Source organism: Eubalaena glacialis, chromosome 4, assembly GCF_028564815.1.
Source record: "Eubalaena glacialis isolate mEubGla1 chromosome 4, mEubGla1.1.hap2.+ XY, whole genome shotgun sequence".
NCBI lineage: Eukaryota > Metazoa > Chordata > Mammalia > Artiodactyla > Balaenidae > Eubalaena > Eubalaena glacialis.
Window position 1 is genome coordinate 117,796,947 of NC_083719.1, and position 8,732 is coordinate 117,805,678.

Below are 8,732 nucleotides of genomic sequence, written 5' to 3' on the forward strand. Positions count from 1 at the left end.
TATTTATTAGGTAGAGAAACTGAAATACAGTGAAATAGATTTTCCCCCTAAAGTAAAATCATAAAGAGGCAGAGCAAAGAAGTTTCAGTTTTGATTTTGCCTCATTGGGACCATAAATAGCAAACAGTTTATTTCTCTCAGGTATTCCCCTAACCACCACTCTTTTCCTTTCCATTTGCCTTCCCTTTCTTTTTTATTTCCTCTAATAAGCATAATGACCAGACAATATGACTAAATTAAATCATTCCATTTGTCTCAACTCTAGGTCAAGGTAATTACTTCTGGTTACCCTATCTCTTCTGCTAGCTTCCCTTTACCTTCTGAAAAGTCTGCTTTCAGATGGACAGCTCCTGCTTTGTTCTTGGACAGAGCAAAGGCTGAAATTTTCCTGAAGTTCATTAGTGTCAAAAGGCCAGGCTAGGGAAATCAGTGCTCTGAGGTCTTGTATGTCTCTAGCATGAGAATATCAGTACATTCTGAGCATATTGGGAGGAAGCATAATATAGTAGAAACAGCTTAGGAGTTAGACCCCAATTCAAATCAAACTTGACTGACAGGTAAATAAAGTCAATAAATCCTCTGAGCATGTTTCCTCATCTGTGAAAGAAAGATAAATAATATCTACTTTAACCGGAAACATGAGTAAAGAATCTGATACTTAGTAAGTACTCAATACAATTTGGTCCTTTCCTCCCCTCTCTAGCAAATTCTTTTAATCGAGAATAACTTTTTATTCATTTATTTATTTACTTGGCTGCTTCGGGTCTTAGTTGTGGCACACGGGGATATTTGTTGTGGCACACGGACATCTCTAGTTGTGGCATGAGGGCTCAGTAGCCCCACGGCATATGGGATCCTAGTTCCCCGACCAGGGATCGAACCCACGTCCCCTGAATTAGAAGGCGGATTCTTAACCTCTGGACCACCAGGGAAGTCCCCAAAATGACTTTTTAAAATGTCGCCCTTTCTTGGTCCACTGATGCAAGACCAATCCTTTGGTACTTTCCATAGTATACACTGACATAATAGTGAGATAAGGGGATATACTGCCTCCTGAACATATTTGTGTTTTAACAAGGACTCTCAGGATAGGAGTTTTTGATGTGGCAAGGGCAGTGTTAGTGGTGATTTGTGTATTATGTTCTGGGAAATCTAAAAGTTCTATGAGGCATCTCAAGAAGTTTCTGAAAACATGGTAACAAGAGACTTATTTCATTTCTGCCTGCTCTGTGACCTACATACACCACCTTGACAATAGGTACATTGGTCATCAGCATTCAATTGTACTACTTTGCATATAAAGGGCTTACAGTGTTCTATGAAGATCACACAGGAAATACAAGTCTATAAATACAGTTCAAGGCACCTTGTATATCTTTATTTTGTCCTGAAATATTGTACATTTATTATATGAAATAAATTACACATTAACATTAATTTGAAATTCTTTTTGTCAGATTAAGAGTACACATGATCGGGGCTTCCCTGGTGGCGCAGTGGTTAAGAATCCGCCTGCCAATGCAGGGGACATGGGTTCAAGCCCTGGTCTGGGAGGATCCCACATGCCGCGGAGCAACTGGGTCCGTGAGCCACAATTACTGAGCCTGTACGTCTGGAGCCTGTGCTCCGCAACAAGAGAGGCCGCGATAGTGAGAGGCCCGCGCACCGCGATGAAGAGTGGCCCCCGCTTGCCGCAACTAGAGAAAGCCCTCGCACAGAAACGAAGACACAACACAGCCATAAATAAATAAATAAATAAATAAAATATTAAAAAAAAAAAAAAGTACACATGATCTTTTTTTTTTTTTTTGGCCGTGCCCCCTGCAGTGGAAGCACAGAGTCTTAACCACTGGACTGCCTGGGAAGTCCCAAGAGTACGCATGATATTTGACTCAATAATTATACTTCTAGGAATCTCTCCTAGAATACACTCATACGTGTGTACAAATATGTATGTAGAACCGTATTTATTGCAGCTTATTTGTACCAACAAAGACTAGAAACAATTGCTTAAGTATTATAGAATAGTCATACAGCAGAATACTATGAACCCATTAAATAATAAACAATTATTAATTAAATAGCAACTACATGCTCAGAACCTTACTAAGTGCTGAAGGAGAATAAAAAGAACTATAAGCCATGGTTCTTATCCTGGAGGAGCTTATGACTTGGTTGAGAAGGGTCAAAGATGCACAGATGCCTGGCTTTAAATTTTATGTCTTCTATGTGAGTCAACTTTTTGGTTTGTGTTCTTTTAAATGTTTATTTATTTATTTATTTAGGCTGCGCTGGTCTTAGCTGCGGCAGCGGGATCTTCGTTGCCATGTGTGAGATCTTTAGTTGCGGCATGAGACCTCTTAGTTGCAGCATGTGGGATCTAGTCCCTGACCAGAGATCAAAACCGGGCCCCCTGCATTGGGAGCACGGAGTCTTAGCCACTGGACCACCAGGGAAGTCCCTGGTTTGTGTTCTTGAAGAAGAATCTTCTGGACTAGAGGATGGCAAACTACAGCCCATGGGCCAAATCCAACTCCTTGCCTATTTTTTGTAAATAAAATTTAATTGGAACACAGCCATGCCCATTCATTTACCTATTGTCTAGGCTACTTTCCTGATACAGAGTTGAGTAGTTGCAACAGAGATCATATGGCCCACAAAGCCAAAAATATTTACTAACTGGTCCTTTATGGAAAAAGTTTAACTCCTCTTGTAAGCCTTTAAAAAGAAAAAAAAAAAACCTTTAAAAATGGTTTGGGGACTTCCCTGGTGGTGCAGTGGTTAAAAATCCGCCTGCCAATGCAGGGGACACGGGTTTGAGCCCTGGTCCGGGAAGATTCCACATGCCACGGAGCAACTAAGCCCGTGCGCCACAACTACTGAGCCTGCGCTCTAGAGCCCATGTGCCACAACTACTGAGCCCACATGCCGCATCTACTGAAGCCCGTGTGCCTAGAGCCTGTGCTCTGCAACAAGAAAAGCCACCGCAAAGAGAAGCCCGTGCACCACAACAAAGAGTAGCCCCCACTTGCCGCAACTAGAGAAAGCCCACGTGCAGCAACAAAAACCCAACGCAGCCAAAAACAAAAACAAATAAATAAATTTATTTTTTAAAAAAAGCTTTGGAGTTAAGGATGGTGGTTTTAAAATATGTCCATAAAATCTTTGATACACTTTCCTTTAAAAGATGAAGCTGAAGTGCTGGGGCCCCCGTGTCTGGGCGGTTTGTGCTTGCTGGTGGCAGCCACGTTGCTTTCTGATGGAGGAATGAACGACTTCATTCAACTGTGCTCTCCCTGGAGAGCAGAGGAGCTGAGCCAGAACTACTGCCAATACACTGGTAGTCGTTGGACTGACCACTGCTGCTGCAGGATGTGCAGGCTGTTACGTTTTGCAAGCCATGAAGCATATGGAGCCTCAAGTAAAACATGTTTCACAGTCTATCAAAATCTGCCCTCACCAGTGGCTATTACAGAGGTGAGTGTGAACCCAAAATGACAAAATGGGAAGCAGCATTAATACTAGGAGTAGGGGGCTTCCCTAGTGGCGCAGTGGTTGAGAATCTGCCTGCCAATGCAGGGTTCGAGCCCTGGTCTGGGAAGATCCCACATGCCGCGGAGCGACTAGGCCCATGAGCCACAATTGCTGAGCCTGCGCGTCTGGAGCCTGTGCTCCGCAACAAGAGAGGCCGCGATAGTGAGAGGCCCGCGCACCACGATGAAGAGCGGCCCCCACTTGCCGCAACTAGAGAAAGCCCTCGCACAGAAACGAAGACCCAACACAGCCATAAATTAATTAATTAATTAAAAATAAAAAAAAAAATACTAGGAGTAAGCCCTACAGCCAACAGAGATGCTCATGGACGTATTATGCATTTACATCACCCAGACAAGGCAGCATCTCCTTAGATAACAGTCAAAAATCAATGAAGCTAAAGATTTACTAGAAGTTCAAGCTAGAAAATGAAGTATATGTATGATGAATTTTAAATTCTTTTTCATTGATGTATATGAGTACCAGCTTTTATCATAAAATACCTCAATAAATAATAAATAAATAATTAAAAATAAAAGATGAAGCTTAATTCTCCTCTCTGTGAGTGTGGACTGAACTCAGTAACTTCCTTCTAATAAATAGAGTAATGTTCAGGGGCTTCCCTGGCGGTCCAGTGGTTAAGACTCCACGCTTCCACTGCAGGGGACACAGGTTCGATCCCTGGTCGGGGAACTAGGATCCCGCATGCCGCACAGCGCGGCCCAAAAGTAAAATAAAATAGAGTAATGTGCAAAGAAGAGTGTGTGACTTCTGACACTAGATCATAAAAGATGTTACAGACTTCTCCTTGCCCTCAGATCACTTGCTGGAGGAAAGCCGATTGCTATGTTGTGAGGACACTCAAGTAGCCCTGTGGAGAGGTCCATGTGTCAAGGAACTGAGACCTCCTGCCAACAGCTAGCAAGGAACCAGGCCTTCTACTAACAGCCATGTGAGGGAACCATCTTGGAAGGGGAGGCTTCAGCTCCAGGTAAGGCTTCAGACAGCTGGAGGCCTGGCTGATGTCTTGACTGCAGCTTCATAAGAAACCCTGAATCAGAACCACCCGTTTAAACCACTCCTGAATTCTTGACCCACAGAAACTGGGAAACAATATGTCTTGCCTTAAGCTGCTAAATTTTGGGGTAATTTGTTATTCAGCAATAGATAACTAATACAAAGCTGAAAGCTATAGATGCTCTAGAGCAGTGGGTCTGTAAACTTTCTCTAGAAGGGCCAGACAGTCAATATTTTAGGCTTTTGGACCATATGGTCTCTGTGGCAACTACCCAACTCTGCTGTCACAGCAGGAGAGCAGCCACACACAATAGGTAAACAAATGGGCATGGCTGTGTTCCAATAAAGCTTTATTTACAAACACAAGCAGCAAGCCTGTGGGCCATAGTTTGCCAGCCTCTGCTCTAGAGAAACCAATTTTAATGATATTAAGCAATGATTAGAAAGGAGTAATAGGAGCTGGGGGATTTCCCAGCTAAAGGCTGCAAAGCCAACTACCAAGGAAACTCCTGATTAGAAAAGGGTATGTGCACAATATGGTCACAATTCTTTTTTTAACTTTCCCTGTAAGTTTTTTGCCCAGAGAAGAGAAATAAAATAATTGGAAGAGATTTTTTTCCCCTTAAGAAATCCCAGAATGAGGACTGAGAACCCACGAGGCAAGAGAATGAGAAAACTGAAAATAGGAGAAAACTGTTCTTATGGTCTTCTCGCCAAGCTGCTAAGACCTTTGAGCACCAGTGCCAAAGCTGGTGTTTTAAACATGCAAAGCAAGTTTGTTAATAATAGGAGGAAGATTATCTTCCATTAACACCTGGAAATAGGACAAGGAACTAAAAAGTAGTTGATAACTGTTAGTGGAAACTAAAAAGGGACCCAAACTTTACTTCAGTTTATTTCATACCATTTTGCTCTAAGTGTATCACATTTTCTTTGTGGTCCTTAGAACTTAGTAATTGTTCAGATCTGTAAACTTACTAAACGTATTATTATGGAAAAAACTCATAACTAATGGGAATAACATGCTGACCAGATGTCTGTTAGAAGGAAGCCTGACTGGATCTTAACACCATAGTGAGAAGTCACTATTTTTAGTGGCAACTCCTCAAATTGCAGACTTACCATGCAGCCATGCAACCCTGACCTGTTACAATCACAGCTAAGATTTACTGAATGCCTACTAAACACCAGGTGCTGGGCAAAACACATTACATGCATTATTTCATTTTATCCTTCCAATAACCCTATGAGGTCAGTAGTAGCATTATCTTCACCTTACAGATGAGAAAAAAACTGAGACTTAGTAACTTATTCAAAGTCACTCAGGTAATAAGGGGCGGAGCTAAAATTTGAACCTGGGAAATCAACATATGGAGCCCACAGTCTTGACATACACCTGCTGCAGACCCTGAGGAGAAAAGTTTAAGTGCAACATTGTGTGATAGCGATGACCTTACATTTTCTTTCAAAGACAGTAAATTTAGTTGGGTGAAGAGAATTCAAATGCATTAAACAATTGGAAAACACTCTTACAAAACACAATAGTAACAATCATTCATTGCTAACTAGTAGAACAGCCTCTAATGGGGGGTTGGTTCCCAAATCAACATGTAAGGAAAAAAACTGAACATAGACAAATTACTCTAAAATTTCTTTAAATTGCTCATAAACTACTGTTCCATAGACATAGCTTTGTAAGGAAACAACAGATTCACATCTCCCTTCTCATGCTCACCCTGGGATATATCCAAATTTAGGGTAATGGCTGAGCTGTACCTTCAAAATTTGAATTCTCTCTCCTTCTCTCTTTCTCTCCTTTCCTCCTTCTCTTGTTGTGTATATTTGAATGTACATAATTTTAAAATACTTATGATGTTACTCCATTGTCATACGAACCTAGAATGGAACATAAATGTGAGGGCACCAAAGTAAAGAAAAGTAATAATTTTTCTTTTATAAACACAGCACAGGAATAAGTACCTCAGGGATTAGTCTGACATGTGTCTGTCATGGCATATACACACTGTCCATTCTCCTAAGCAAACCATCCTAGCCTACCCTGTGCACGGACATGATTCAGGCATAAGAGCCTCTGTCACAAGCAGAGCAAATTTCTCTTCCCTCCTAGTTGTCTAAAATCAGTACAAGGAAGTCCTAGCCACGGCAATCAGAGAAGAAAAAGAAATAAAAGGAATACAAATTGCAAAAGAAGAAGTAAAACTGTCACTGTTTGCAGATGACATGATACTATACATAGAGAATCCTAAAGATGCCACCAGAAAACTACTAGAGCTAATCAATGACTTTGGTAAAGTTGCAGGATACAAAATTAATGCACAGAAATCTCTTGCATTCCTATACACTAATGGTGAAAAATCTGAGAGAGAAATTAAAGAAACACTCCCATTTACCATTGCAACAAAAAGAATAAAATACCTAGGAATAAACCTACCTATGGAGACAAAAGACCTGTATGCAGAAAACTATAAGACACTGATGAAAGAAATTAAAGATGATACAAAAAACAAAAAAAGAATTGAGGTACCTTTTTTTTTTAAACTGTTCACACCAACAATGTAGTTTATTTATTTATTTTATTTATTTATTTTTGTCTGTGTTGGGTCTTTGTTGCTGCGCGCGGGCTTTCTCTAGTTGCGGCGAGCCGGGGCTACTCTTCCTTGCGGTGCGCGGGCTTCTCATTGCAGTGGCTTCTCTTGTTGCGGAGCACGGGCTCTAGGCGCACGGGCTTCAGTAGTTGTGGCTCCCGGGTTCAGTAGTTGTGGCTCACGGGCTTAGTTGCTCGGCGGCAGACATGTGGGATCCTCCCGGACCAGGGTTTGAACCCGTGTCCCCTGCACTGGCAGGCGGATTCTTAACCACTGCGCCACCAGGGAAGCCCGAGGGGCTTTTTGAGATGACAGATGACAGAACTTGGGTAACCGGGATCAAGAAATTTAGGAGATGCTGCTTAGAAAAAGAAAAGTCAAGCAAATAGGAGGACAGGAAAGGACAATTAAGAATGCTCTGCCAGAGAACTGATTTCAGAGAAAGAAGGCAAAGAAGGAAGGTGGAAAGAGAAAAAGCTCTCTGCAAAATCCAGTACATCCTGCATATTCCCAGGTCTCATTATATTGAGCCAAGTCCAGGAGGGAGCTTATTCACAAACAGAACTGTCATAAGGTTAAAAAAAAAAAAGGAGGGATTGAAAAAGGGCTAGAACTAGGGTAGGGTGAGTGACACACTCCCCTTGGGTACCAAATTTAAGAGGAACCAAAAACTCGATCATCAAGATAAATAATATTTTAATGCAATAGTTTAAAAAATCAAATTGGCAAGCTACAGCCAGACACCTGCTTTGCAAATAAAGTTTATTGGAACCAAGGTCAGGCTCAGGGCGATTGAGGCAGGGTCATAAAAGTGCACAATAGCATTCTGTCTTCATTTCAAATTTGGTTTTTGTTCAACATAGATTTTTTTGCTCTAATTTTGAATTTAAAAAATACTACACTAAAACATTATTTATCTTGATTGCTGATTTCTGAGGCTCCCCTTAAATGTTTTGCCTTATTCACTGCACACTAGTCCTGACCTGGGTTGTAAAAGAGAGAGGGAGAAGGCAGAAAGAGATAGTCAGTGGTTTAAAGACTTATGCAGGGATTTGGGGTCAAGACCTAAAGCAGAAAAGTTGGAGATTCCATTTTATCCTGCTGTGTGCATTCTGTGCCCTGGGCGCCCTCATGCCAATGAAGGCTGTTCTTTCATTGAGCTCCTTCTCTTGCTTTGGCAGCTGCACTCACTTTTATATGCAGGTTCTGGAATGCTGGGAGCTGTATGGCAGCCAACGTCTCTCCTCTCCCTTCTCAAACATGACATTCTCTGTAATTCACTTACAGACACCTCTTTCCTTAGCCTTCTCACCCAGGGAGCCTGATCAAGGAATCTAAGAACTAAGCCTCATTTGCCTTCTCTGGGTATGCAAGTGAATTTGCATATATCTTGTGTCCATTTGCATTCTCCTCACATGGGGCATTTAGAATAAAAACAACATTCATGAATCAAAATGAAGCTTGTTCCATTCTTTCTCTGTCAAAGTATGGTGCAAGTAAAAGGATACCGCAGTGTAAGAAAAGAGCTGAAATTATATTTGCCATGGTTATGTGTAGTTTTAAAAGCAATCCAAT

At 41.5% G+C, this 8,732-nt stretch overlaps 1 pseudogene; it reads left to right on the top strand.

Annotated features, from left to right (window-relative positions):
* The first annotated feature begins 3,334 nt into the window (after positions 1-3,334).
* On the top strand, positions 3,335-3,966 carry LOC133089999 (mitochondrial import inner membrane translocase subunit TIM14-like; annotated as a pseudogene).
* The last annotated feature ends 4,766 nt before the right edge of the window (positions 3,967-8,732 follow it).